Raw genomic sequence first — 14,499 nt, 5'->3', positions numbered from 1 at the left:
AAGGTTTGAGTTTAAATCGTGCTCATTATGAAGCCAGAATGGGTGAGTAATTCACATAACAAGTGTGTGAGCCTGGTTAACTTCCCCATGTCTGCATTTCAAATCAGTTTTGGTAATCTTACATATTACATAATTTTATTTAATCTTCAAACTAATTTCATTATTTCTTTTCTTTACAAATGAGCCAATTATGCAATATAACAGTGGTGTTAATTAAGGCTTTCTCAGTCACAGATAACAGAACCACAATCAAATTAGTTTAAGCAAAAGTGGGCACTTACCATGTAACTGGGAAAGATAGTAGATTGTTACACCTTCAGGTATAGCTAGATTCAGGTGCCCAAACAGTGTTCTCAGAGTTCTGGCTCTTCCTTTTGTGTTGTTGCCTCTCTTTGTGTATTCATTTCATTCCAAGGTAGATCTTCAAGGAGAGGAATTTATGAGGTCCACAGACCAATAGATTGAGATTTAAAAAGAAGACTAACCCTTTTCTTCTCCAAATGTTCATGTATATGTGGCAGTACAGGGTATCATGATTGGCTTAGTCTGAGCCATGTGCTGGCCCCATAGAAATAATTATATCCATTAGGATCATGTTTTCTGTGAATGCCAGACATTCAAAATAATAGCGACTGAAAGTAAAAGTTTATTTCTCTAACACAGATAAGCAGCCCAAGACTGGTGTGGCAGCCTGGCTCGGTGCAGTCCTCAGAAATCCAGATACTTTCTATTTTTTTAATCTGCTTTTCCCAAGGTCACCACGTGGCCCCATTTGGCAGCTCTCACTCTGGCCATTACGTCCCCTTATCAGTCATTAGGATAGAAGAAGGGACTACAGGTGTGCACCAAGACTCCTTTAGGAAAGGTTCCCAGAAGCTCACATGCAACACTCCTTCTTCCATTCCACTGGCCTGAATTTGATCACACTACCTCACTGTATCAGTCTGCTTTCACACTGCTATAAAGAACTACCTGAGACTGGGTAATTTATAAAGGAAAGAGATTTAATTGACTAGCAATTCTGCAAGGCTGGGGAAGGCTCAGGAAACTTACAATCATAGTGGAAAGCAAAGGGGAAGCAAGGCACATCTTACATGGTAGCAAGACTTGAAAAGTGAGAGAACAAGGAGGTGTGCCACACTTTAAAACCATCAGCTCTCATGAGAACTCACTTACTATCACAAGAACAGCATGGGGGAAGCCACCCCCATGATCCAATAACCTCTCACCAGTTCCCTCCCTCCACACATGGGGATTACAATTCAAGATGAGATTTGGGTGGGGACACAGAGACAAACCATATCACCCATCTACGTGCAAAGGAAGCAGGAGAAGGTAAACTAGACTCTGAGTGGCCATTTGACCAGTTGGAGTTTGGGGATTCTATTACTGGGAAAAGAAGAATGGATGTTGATGACCATTTTTGTTGGGGGCTGATATCTGAACATCTCCTCTGCCTCCTGCTCTCTTCTCATACCTTTCTTATGACCTCATTTTTCTATTCTCCTTTTATTCTCTTGACCAGATAGGATCTTTAAATGTTTTTAATGATTTTCATTGAACTGGTGAGCCACACATGGGTCAATTTGTCCTAAATTTGTCCAGGCCCTAAGGGATGCTGTGACCCAGATGAGGCCCATGTCTCAATCCATTCTGGGATTCCAGGACTAGTCCTTGGTAAAATTGTGGAAGGCAAAGAGAGATGGGTCTTGTCTTTACTCTGATATCACTGTTAGCTGCAGCTCTTACACACACACACACACACACACACACACATCCTGTTAGGCTGCCTTACCCATATCAAATCTTTCCTATCATATTTTTTCACATCAGTACTCATTAGAGGTCACTGGCACCTGACTCCATTATCTCCCATCCCCCATTCATTAGGGTTTTCAAGAGTCTGCTAAATGACACTCACAGCTACAGGATAACTATAAATCTTTTCAAACTTTTCTTTGCTTAGAGACTTTTGAAAAACATATTTATATTAAAATTGGCATAAGAAAGATGTTTTAGCCATATTTATAAACATATAGAAATTTGAGTAGGTGACAAATCATCCATAAACCTGATATCCCTAATAAGGGAAACCAAGTAAAAAAGACCTTTACATAGTGTTCAATATAGATTTGCCTATATTTTATAGCACCTTCCAAACCTCTAATCTTATTAAGGTTTTCTGTAGTCAAACAAGAATAATAGATTCTGCTATTAAGTGGTTCTGTGACCTGCCTAAGGCACTTAGCCTCTCCAGAATTGCCTCAGTTTACCCAAATACAAGAGGTGGACTTCAGAATCTCTAAAAATTTCATCAAGCCATAAAACAGATGATATAATTCATGAGAAAGGAGGAGCTCAAGAAGGGAAGGTGTGAGATCATCTGTAATTTGCTTGTAAATGCCTCCATATAGGTATTACACTGTATACAGCCTGCAGGGGGACTATAATCCACACCCTGGGGGAGGTTAAATAGTATGCAAAGTATTCTGAAAAGGAATACACACTCCAATAGCAGTTAGTTAGTATTTGAAAGATCCTAATCAAAAGTCTCTACTGGAGAAATATCTGTTGCAAAACTTTAAATATTTCTATAGCAAGCTATACCAGAGGGTTTGTTATTAGTATAAAGGATGCTTAAAATAATTTTTGCATTGGTTAAATACAATTGTCAAGATAGCTATAGGTACAATACTTTGGCAGGCCCAGTGAACTAACTTTTGGGGTAGAACCTTAGACTAGAACTCTATTTGGTCCTAGTTTTCACTCACTTAATACAAGTTTTCATTGGCTCATCCACCTAGAGCAGTGATTCCCAATCAGTAATGATTTTGCCCCTCAGGGGACATTTGTCAATGTCTTAGAGATTTGGGGTTGTCACTACTGGGGAAGTGTGCTATGAGCATAAAGTAAGTAGAGGCCAGGGATGCCACTAAACATATCACAATGCAGAGAACAGCCCTCACAGAAAAGAATATCCAGCTCAAAATATCACCTGGGCTGAGGTTCAGAAACCCTAGGGTAGAGAGTTGACTGATCCTGGCCTTCAGATTATTTGACTGCATGTGTGTAGAATGAACCTTTAATCCAAGAGGCTTGGTGGTGGAGCACTTAAAAGGACAGAGCAGAGACTTCCCTACACATACAAGACAGGTTGGATGGCTATTTGTGGGTTTGTTGGTTTATCGGGGGAACCAGACTCCAATATTTCAATGCAAGTTCTTTCTATTTTCCCTAAGTGTTGGCTGGTCTGAGAAATAAAGAGAAAGAGCACAAAGGAGAAATTTTACAGCTGGGCCTCTGGGGGTAACATCACATATTGGTAGGTCCGTTATGTCCCCTGAGCCACAAAACCAGCAAGTTTTTATTAGGATTTTAAAAGCGGAGGGGGTGTACGAACAAGGAGAAGGTCACAAAGATCACATGCTTCAAAGGGCAATAAAGATCACAAGGCAAAGGCAAAATTAGAATTACTGATGAGGGTCTATGTCCCACTGTGCACATATTGTCTTAATAAACATCTTAACAGAAAACAGGGTTCGAGAGCAGAGAACCAGTCTGACCAAAATTTACCAGGCTGGAATTTCCCAATCCTAGTAAGCCTGAGGGTACTGCAGGAGACCAGGGAATATTTCAGTCCTCATCTCAACCACATAAGACAGACACTTCCAGAGCGGCCATTTATAGACCTCCCCCCAGGAATGCATTCCTTCCCCAAGGTATTCCTTGCTGGGAAAAGAATTCAGCAATATCTCTCCTACTTGCACATCTGTTTATACGCTCTCTGCAAGAAGAAAAATACAGTTCTATTCTGCCTGACCCTGCAGGCAGTCAGACCTTATGGTTATCTTCCCTTGTTCCCTGAAAATCGCTGTTATTCTGTTCTTTTTCAAGGTGCACTGATTTCACATTGTTCAAACACACATGTTTTACAATCTATTTGTACAATAGTGGTCCTGAGGTGACATACATTCTCAGCTTATGAAGATAATGGGATTAAGAGAGTAAAGACAGACATAAGAAATTATAAGACTATTATTAGGGAAGTGATAAATGTCCATGAAATCTTCACAATTTATGTTCAGAGACTGCAGTAAAGACAGGCGTAAGAAATTATAAAAGTAGTAATTTTGGGAACTGATACATGGCCATGAAATCTTCACAATTGATGTTCTTCTGCCGCAGCTCCAGCTGGTCCCTCCGTTCGGAGTCCCTGACTTCTCACAACAATGGTTAACAAATATGAATGTGTAGCAGAATTTAGTTCAAATCTTGATTCATTTTAACATAATCAGAGAGTGGGTTAGAGTTCCCATCCACTTCTAATTATCAGAGGCTCCAGATATTACTGAAAGAACCTGACATTTGTGAATGGCCAGATTGGCTCAGCTCAGTTCACAGAAGGAAAGGATACAGATGGGGATGTATCAAGGATATGGTGTGGGAAGCATGAGACATTTTCAAAATTTCAAGCCACTATGACTTATTACCACTATGTAAGATTAAAGAAGTCAGACACTCAGATTCAGGGAGGATTTCCCACATTTTTCATGTTGCTCATCTAAATCCCAAATTCCATACTGCCTAGAGATTATGAAATGCTTAATTTCTACCCACTCCCCATCCTACATGCCCACTTTGCCATCACCATCCCAACACCTCAAAAGAATAAAGTATCTGCTAGTCCTCCTGGAATGATTGAGGGTTTGGGCTCAAAGAAAAACTGAATACCATGTCAGATTTATGGTGAGCCAGATCATTAATCAACTGAGGTGACCATTAATCACCAAAAGTGATAAAGATAGATAGTAGGCATGGTACTGGTTGAGAATCTAGAGAGAAATAAATATTAAAATGCTTTACCCTCATTCTGGTACCTCCTTATCATTATTTTGACCTAGCAGTTTTAATTTGCAGTACTAGATGAAAATACTAGGTTATCTTTGAAATTTGAGCTTCTGCTTCTTCCAGAGAGAAACTCATGTATTTAAGAAATGTTGTCATTGGTTTGGGCTAGGGGCCTTTCCATGTGAGACAGACCACAGCATGTTCCTTTTAATAAAACCAAAGGACAATAACAGCAGCAGCAGCAACAAAGCCTAGAGTTCACTTCTGAGGTCAGATACTCAGCAGAGTGTTAAGGGCATAGCTTTCTTTAGGCCTAGCTATGAGGTTAGCGGAGAGTTTGCAGGACTGGGAAGCACAGCGAGAAACAAAGCTGGAATCCATTTCCAATCTGGACTTTGGAGATAATACAACTGGGCTGGTGACAGGATAGCTTCCTATCTAGTCTGAACATTGAATAGTAATATTTTCATACATATTAAACTCTAAGATAGGTTCATATTCATTATCCCATTGTATTTCTCTGCTACTCTGTAAGTAGTAAAGTCATGTGGAAGGAGATAGTCAGCTATTATTTCCATTTGACAAGTTCGTCAACTAAGATCAAGAGCTTAAATGATTTCTTACTAAAATTACCCAGCCAGCTGGATGGGCAATCCAAGCCTGCAGCCAGGATGCTTGGCTTCCAGACTTGTTTTCTATCCACTAGAGCAGTGGTTCTCAAGGTGTCTGTGAGGTGGGGGTTGTGGGGGAGTCAGTAGCAGTAGCAGCATGGCCTGAGAACTTATTAGATTCTGGCACATTCTTATACCTTGTTAGATCCTGGCACATTTAAGAATGCACATTCTTAGATCTCACCCTAGATCTACTGACCCAGTTTCTACAGAGGACAGGAAGATGTCAAGGTGGGAAGCCCTCCACATGCCATCACATGCATGGTCTGGGAACATCTGCATGAGGGAATCTCCCTGGTCCTCTTGGGTTGTGGTGACTTATGGAAGCTCTTGGGAGGGACCTGGAGGCTCTACTGAAAGTGGAGGTTTGTAAAGTGTGGGGCCCTGTAATCTGTTTTAATCAGTCCTCCCTGGGATACAGATGCACCTCAAGTTTGAGAGTTATTGCCCTCAGGGGTGCTGTTTTCACTTGCTACAAATTGTTCTCATACCTTTGCATTAAAGAAACTCTTGTTAATCTCTCATTTTGTTTCCAGTGCATTTTAACTCTACAAAATTGTCATAAAGTCTCTACTTAGGAAACCTTATAACTTAAAGGACCACTCAGAATCCCTAAAATATTTTTGTTTATTAAATTTCCTGAGCTGACTCATTGCTGATTGGGTATAGAAACTTTAGCTTTTTTTTTTTTTTTTTTCACTTGATCTATCTTGGAACTTCCTTGCCCCAGCTAGATTTTTATCTCCTTAGGAACTATGGAAAGAAGGCATATCTGAAAATACTTCTTTAAAGTTCTCTGATACCTTCTGTTTGTTAATATGATAATGTTGTACATAAATAGCTATAAAATATACTGTTAAACTTAAAAGATCTGGGGAAGAGCTTTTGAACACCCCCAACCTTCAACACACACATGCACACCCACACGTACATACAATACCAGATACAAAGAAGGTGCTAACTCAATATTTATTAAACTTATTAAAGGGCTTCTCTTAGAATCTCAGAGGAAAGCAAATGCTGTGAAGCTGGGCTGCCTAGAAGTACCTTTATTTGAAATCTTTAACAAGATCTTAAAAGAGTAATGACACTACTGTGTCTAATGAAAAATGAGTATTTGATTCTAACATATTCAACATAAGAATTTCATCATATATATTTGATCTGCAATATAAATGAGTTTGTATATCTTATTCATTCATTTATTGTTTTATTTATTCAACCATTGTTGAGTGCCCACAATGTGCCAGCCATGCATCTAGGCATGTGGCCAGCATGGTCAATAACAACATGTGCCTGCCCTCATGGGGCTTACAGTCTATAGGAAAGACAGTCAATCAAACAAGTGGTTTATAATGAAGTATGATGAATGTTGTCACAGGACACACTAGATACATTAGGAGCACATAGCAGAGTAACAGAATTATGTGGGGCAGAAAGATGACAAGGGTCACACATGGGGCTGGAGGCCTTAGACCTTGGAGGTCCTATCCAAAGCAAGGCTGATTAAAAAGCTGCCCCAAACTGCACTGACCATTGGAAGGTAAGGCCTGCATGGAGGAGGTGCTGCTGTGGTCTGGCCAATGCCAACAGGCAGGTCACTTCCTTGGCCTTTGGGAAAGGATGGCGATGATGGAGAAGGTCAAGAAGATCACACCAGCCGTGCCTCTGATCACCATGCCCAGGACGCTGCCATGCACCTGCATGGCCTGACAGCGCTCCCATTTAGAAGAAAGCATGTCCAGAGATGCACCTGAGGGAAAAGGACATGAAGAGAGTGTGGGAACTCCCAGGCCTCAGGTGCCTCCTAGCAACACTCATCTCCACAGCAATAAAAATGGCAAACGCTCACAGAGTGGGTCCACGTGGTGCCTGGTCCCATTTCAAGTGCTGTATACGGACCAACTAATTTAATCCTGCAACAACTTTTGAGGTGGAGGCTATTACTTGGCCATTCTCATCATCTTCATCTTACAGGAAGGTTAAATAATTTGCTCAAGGTCCCATTGTTAGTAAGCATTTCACACTTGAAATCTAATCCCAAGAGGTATGCCTCCAGATCCAGGCTTCTCAGCCACCTAGGATTCAGGAGGACGGTCTGAGACACTTAAAGGAATACATTGCCTGACACTGGCTAAGAATACAAGCTACAAAGGAAATTCCCCAGATACAGTCTGACTTAGAGCATCAGTGGTAGCTTGAAAACGTCTAAATAATATGAAATAAAATGTTACTGTAAGGTTAGTGTGTACTGTCACTATCTCACAAGGTTGCCCTGAAGTTCACCTGAGATAATGAGGACATTGTACCTATCAAGGTATTTGACACAGAGTAAGCACATAATGGCCAGCCCTTAGTTTTGTTTCTTAATGTTATCTGGTATAAAGACGAATTAATCTCATAACCAAGGCATATAACTTGTAGTGTCTCATCCATACCTTTGTAAAAATTCCAGCCTTTGTTTCAAACATTCCCACTAGAAGGTCTACTCAGCAGAATTCTACAAGGCAGAGTGAAACAATCAGAAGTCAGCATTTTCTGGCTGGGCATGGTGGCACACGCCTGTAATCCCAGCACATTGGGAGGCCAGGTGGATCACCTGAGGTCAGGAGTTTGAGACCAGCCTGGCCAAAATGGCGAAACCAGCCTGGCCAACATGGTCTCATCTCTATTAAAAATAACAACAACAACAACAAAAATAGCCAGACATGGTGGTGGGCACCTGTAATCCCAGCTACTCGGGAGGCTGAGGCAGGAGAATTGCTTGAACCCAGGAGGTCGAAGTTGCAGTGAGCTGAAATTGTGCCATTGCACTCCAGCCTGGGTGACAAGAGCAAAACTGTGTCTCAAAAAAAAAAAAAAAAAAAAGAAGAAGTCAGCATTTTCTTTTACTAATCCTGAATGATTTTACCTTCCAAGTCCTCATCTCTATCCTGAGAATTGACTTCTTAGAAATCAGTGAGTAATAGCAAGTTTATTTCATTTTTTTTCTGACCCAGTCCCCTCCAAACACAACTTCGTAATATCCCCTACTGTTATCTTAGAAAAACTTATTCTGCCAACTCTCAGCTGCAGGTTTCTAGGAGAGGAATAGTTTGGCTGAGTAGAGGCTGACATACAAGTGGCAACCCTGGCCTCCCTTAGCCTGGGAAGGATGAAGCGTGTTGGGGGCACACAATGGAATCTGGCATCTAAGGACCTGTCAGGCAAAGATATGAAGACCCATGGCTTTGGAGCCCAGAAACAGATGGGCCTTCCCCAGTAAAAGGAGCCAGAGGGCTTCTTGGAAGAGTGATTGATTCTATGGGTGGGGCAGGAAATATAAAAGATGAGCCTAGAGCATGCTATGGTGCCAGAAAGTAACATTGTGTTCATAAAATCTGATGTTGAAAGATCACAGGAGCCAACCTGGAAGAGCTCCCAAAGGCCAAAGCTGGGACACTAGAAGCAACAAAATAAATTATGAAATCATTGCAACAGAGCCCACTGAATAAAATAAATGTTTATGATTCCTTTGTGATATACATAAACAATCGCATAAACAAATTAACGGGGTGAAGGGGCCATTCTTCTTTACAGAAGAATTATAATTAATGAATGTGAAGGACATAGGAAATCAACATTAGAAGATCCCAGTGGTGAGTATTGCAGCAGGTTGTATCAATAGATGCTGAAATTAGCATGTGAGGATTTGAGGAAAAGCAGGATGTCTCAATGGTCTTGAACTATCTCTCCCAAGATATGTATCAATTACAGAGGGAGAAATGGTAACTCTTCAGTGGAGAGGCCTGGTGGACATGCTGTTGGCCAGATGATGAAGGTTGACATCACCAGTAATGACATGTATCAGCATCATGTACCTGCTCACATGATGCAACAAGAAGGCACAGCACATATTTACTAATCTTGCCACAAATGTGAAACTCCAATTTAATCATGAGAGAACAAGATGAACCAAAAAAAATCCCTAACCAGTAATCTTCAAAAGTGTCAAGGTAATGAAAGACAAGAAAGAACTGAGGAATTGTCCCAGATTGGAGGGGATTAGGAGACAGGAGACATAAAAACTAAATGTAACGTGAGATCCGGAATTGGATTCTGAAATAGAAAAAGAACATTAGTGGGAAAACTGGGAAGAGCCGAATAAGGCCTGTAATTTATTTACTAGCATTCTACCAATGTTCATTTCTTGGCTATGCTAATTGTACTACGGTTTGTGTAATATGCCAACATTACGGAAAGCAGGGTGAATGGTATAGAGAAAGCCTCTGTAGTATTTTCGCAAGGTATCTGTAAGTCTAAAATTATTTCAAAGCAAAAGCTACAAAAAGAAAAAAAAAGGAGACTAAAAAGAACTCAGAAGAAATGTAAATTTTTGAGGTAGGCAGAATAGCTCCTACATCTGCTACTGTTCAAATGGAACTGTTGCTTCTGTCATCACATACCTCCTTTTGTGAAACAGTTTTTAGGGTTTTATGCAAGCAAACATTATAAAAAGAACTATTAAAGTTCTTTTTAAATATTTAAATTTCAATATAGCAAACTGTACTGCTTTTTAATATTTAAACATTAAATATAGCAAACTGTGCTGCCAGACAGACCTAGATGCAAGTCCTAGCTTCAGCATTTTCCATCTGGGTACATTTTAGATAAATTACTTAACCTTTCTAAGCCTCAACTTCTTGATACACCAAATGGGGATAAGGAGAGCCCTTATGTCACAGGTGGCAGTGAGAATGAATTTAGATCATGCGTGTAAGATGCTCAGGAGACCACATGATGCATAACAAGGGGTCAGAAATATCAGGTATTCTTACTACTATTATTGAAAACATAACTTTAATAATAGTGCAGTGTAAATGACAGACTGTATAACTAATAATCATTAGGAGCTAATAATAACATCTGTGTAGTCAGCAAAGATTTAAGCTTGGTCTTGAGACCCACTGTCATGGAGTAGAAAGTCCCTAGGCTAGAAGCCATCTTGGATGTTGTTAGAGTTAGAAATTCCAACAACATCCAACATGCTGTTGACAATACCCCAGAGGAGGAAAAGGGGTGAAAGTAAGAGACAAGGAGACCTGGGACGCCTCTGTCCTGGCAGCGTAAGCCCATGAATCCAGGGCACACCTTTGTAGAGTCAAGGAAAACCGCATCCAGTTGACCATCTGAGGTAGTCTTCGCCCTACTCTGCAAACAGCAGCCTTTACCAGGCATAAGCATGCACACGGCCCAGGTCTGCTGGCCTGCCTGTCTCCCCAGCCATAGAGCCTACCTGCACCTCGCCACCCACTTCAGGTTCACACAGATGCCATCATTTTGGCAAGGGTTTGGGTCACATGGGTCTCTGAAGTACTGTGGCCAGTTATGGTCCTCCAGGGGGCCTGTGTTCTTCACTGACGGCTTCTGTCAGCTGGGCTGCCCCTGGCTGAGGCTGACAAGTACGGCTTCCTCTAACATGGCCTTTCCTGAACCTTCTTTGGAGACCTGCTGCTCCTGGCCTTGGAGAATGAGGCCTTGGGGGCTCAGTCTTTTGCCTTTAGTGGGAACTTCAGTCTGGCTGAGGTGGGTGATATCTTCAGGAAATAGAGGGTCACGAGGAAGATCCAGGATTAGTAACTGACTACAGTGAACTCCCACTTCTGGTGAAAGTTCCCCAGCCTGCTTCTATCTCTAGTGATATGTCACCCCCAGTGACATGGAAAAGTGGCTTTGAATCCAGCTGATTCCCACGGTACTAGCTAGTTTTATTTTAAAGTAATCCAGTCACATTTTTATTTATTGAATTTGCAAAATGAAGCATAAAGTTAGCATGGATAGACTGATGGAAACTAAATTGAAATCAGTGAACTGTTACCTCTGATAAAATTTTCTAAAAGATGACACTAAAATTTCAGTTTCTTTCAGGGACAGTTAAAATAAAGATGTGAGTCCTTGACCAATTGAAGAAAATGTGGTTCTCCTACAACACATTTTTTTTAACCTCATCCCCACCCTCCATGTGTGCTTTAAAATCAGGATAAAATCAGTAGAGTGCCAAGAGCATAGGATTATTTACTCAGGAAGACCAAGAAAAGTACCTTCAAAGTCCACAAACATGATGAGGTCATCATTTTTCAGGAAACTCCTCCTTTTCAGCATTTGGTGGGAGATGAAACCACTCCAGCCAAAGTCAATGGTTCTAAAACAATTACAGTCAGCATGATAGGTTCCCACCCTGGACGGCCTGTCCCAGATGACAGTGTCATTTGTCGCTGCAAAATTGTAGGTAACATAAAATCACATTACTTCTTTAGACTTCACTTTCCAGTTTGTCTTTTATGAGGATACAGGGCTTTGTGAATCAGAAAAAAATAAAAAAATAAAAATAAAAATAAAAAAAGTGTTGGAAAAAAATTAAGCTATTTACTCTTTCCAGGAGAATTGCAATTCAGAATTGAAAGATGGGAGAGGCAGAGAATCACAGCTCTGAGTGATCAGTTGTCTGCTACTGCGTGACTTTTTTAATGAAAAGAGAGGGACAGCTATGGCTTCTTTCGTCTGAGGCTTAGGTCTTCTCTTTTGAAAAAAAAAATAGTGCCAGGTGTGGTGGCTCATGTCTGTAATCCTAGCACTTTGGAAGGCTGAGGCAAGTTGATTGCCTGAGCTCAGGAGTTCAAGACCAGCCTGGGCAACAGGGTGAAACCCCGTCTCTACTCGGGAGTCTGAAATGGGAGAATTGCTTGAACCTGGGAGGTGGAGGTTGCAGTGAGCCAAGATTGCGCCATTACATTCCAGCCTGGGTGACAGAGCGAGACTCCATCTCAAAAAAAAAAAATAGTTTTCCCATTTCTTTACTGATGTAAGTTTATTTCATGAACATAGTGATATTGAGTGCTATTTTAGGAGTAAGTACATTAGCTCTGCACAGAGCCTAGCAAGTTCCGAGTATTTGATAAATGATTAGCAGTATCTGTTTCCTCAATCACAATGAGCTCAATGAGGCAGGGATCACCTGATTCACTTGTATTGTAAGTACCTAGCACAGAGTTTGGCACATGGTAAGCCCTCAACAGATGTTTGATGAGTGAATTTAGGAAAGGGAAGGAGGATGTGATGGCATTGAAAATCTGAACTTGAAACTCCAACACGCCTATGTTATCGGTATTCCCAGGCGGACAATGTGAGGAGAACGTTACTCTTTCTTGCACCACAGAATCACATCTGTGGGCCTCTCTGGTTCGAGGGGCAGTTCTTATTTATGCCGACACCACCCACCTGGAGATATGTGCAACTTGGAGGTAGTGAACACCAAACTTGAGGACATCCTGTTCCTGACATCAGGCTCCTGGTCGAAGATGGTAATTATCACCTGTCTGTTTTCTACCGGCCACTCCAGGATAGCATCATTCTCCCCACTGCACACGTGAAAAACAAGTCTCAAATAGCCAGAGCTTTCTCTGCCATGGGGGTATAAAGTTAACCCAAAACCGCATCCCTCTGAATTGTAGAATCGAGGGCTCTGAAGCTTGTCCCCTTCGCTGGTGTTCTCAAGGACCTGGGAGAAATTCTGGACTGTCCAGACCCCTGTGGGGCAGGGGGTTTCTGTCAGAGTGATGTCATCCAGGTAAATTCCCCCAGTTGAGTTCCGAGGGTCGCCTTTTGTGCCCTGGAAAAGTTAGCGAAATTCCTGTTCCTCTTTGAGTACCACGTGGGCAATTTTCCAATTATGGTCATCGTCTCCTGAGGACAGAGAACAAGGCTGGTGAGAATTGTGGCCAACACTTAATGAGTACTTATTATGAGTGTGGCACAGTGCCATGTGCTTTCCATAAATGATCTCATTAAATCCCCACAGCAGCCCTATAAAATAGGTACTATTATGAACTGGTTAAGTAACTTTTCCAAAGTTACATATTTAATAAGGAAAAATGGTTTTTAAAAATACTATGATTTATTTTAAAATTCACATTCAAATCTTAACCATGAATTTGTTTTCCACTATCACTATAAGAATCCAGGTTCTGAATTTCCTCCTGAGTTGGCTGGTTCAACTGTAACCCCTAATGTTAGCAATGAAAGCCCATTAGGCTGAATCGTATAAAATAGCCATTTTGTAAGCCAAAAGTCAAAAAATAATAACTCCATATGGTCCGACCTGTCACTTGTTGCCAGAGAGGTATAAGGAATGCTGAAGAGCAGATAATAACCTGTAGGACTGACTGGATCTTCCCTACCTGAAACCGACTCCCTCTCCAACATCTAGACTTTTTTCTCTTCCTTATATTATCTGAAAGTTCAGCATGTAGGGCAGTGAAGTAAGCCAAAGAGAGTGCTATTGTCTAGAAATTCACATTCTAATAAAGATTAGGTCTACTTGCTTTTTCTCTGAGCATGAACTAGAAGTGGGACTTTTGAAGTAAGAGCTGAGGAAAGATGGTGAGAAGGCTGTTCTAGAGCATGGGATCCTGGGTTGAACAGAAGAAGCCAGGCAGGAGCTTGGGGGCACTGGAGAGAGGAAACTGAAAGCAGAGCAACTCAGTTCCGCAAAGAGATGCACCTACACTGATATTTTTGCACAGGACATTCCCTAGAGTTGGGCTTGAAGAGGAGAGGAAAAATGCTTCCAAGTGGAAGTCACGTTGGCTAAACTGAGTTCCTACAGATGAGTGTCTTTTTTCCTTCTTCTGTGTCTTTTAACCAGAAATCTACTGACAGAACTATACTTTCCCTGAAACAGAAAAGACCTTTAATCTCCCTTTGTTTTCAGACCATTCTCTCTAAGGACAACTTCAAGGGACAGGTGTACCAATGTTATGTTTCCTAGGGTGGAGCTGATTATGACCTGTGTGGTTAGGTTACATGGGAACATAGGAGAGAGGTAGAGAAGGCACACGACCACCTCTAACATACAAATCTAGGTAGCTGCCATCTCCTGGGGAGAGCACTGCAACCTACTGGAAGACACATGGACATGAAGGATAATAGGTGCCAGAAAGTC

General features: G+C 41.3%; 1 pseudogene; it reads right to left on the bottom strand.

Annotated features, from left to right (window-relative positions):
• Positions 1-7,032: 7,032 nt before the first annotated feature.
• Positions 7,033-13,760, bottom strand: LOC464939 (meprin A subunit alpha-like; annotated as a pseudogene).
• Positions 13,761-14,499: the final 739 nt, after the last annotated feature.

The sequence above is a fragment of the Pan troglodytes genome, chromosome 11 (assembly GCF_028858775.2).
Source record: "Pan troglodytes isolate AG18354 chromosome 11, NHGRI_mPanTro3-v2.0_pri, whole genome shotgun sequence".
NCBI lineage: Eukaryota > Metazoa > Chordata > Mammalia > Primates > Hominidae > Pan > Pan troglodytes.
The sequence above is the reverse complement of the archived record's forward strand: the minus strand, read 5'-3'. Positions and strand labels throughout refer to the sequence as shown.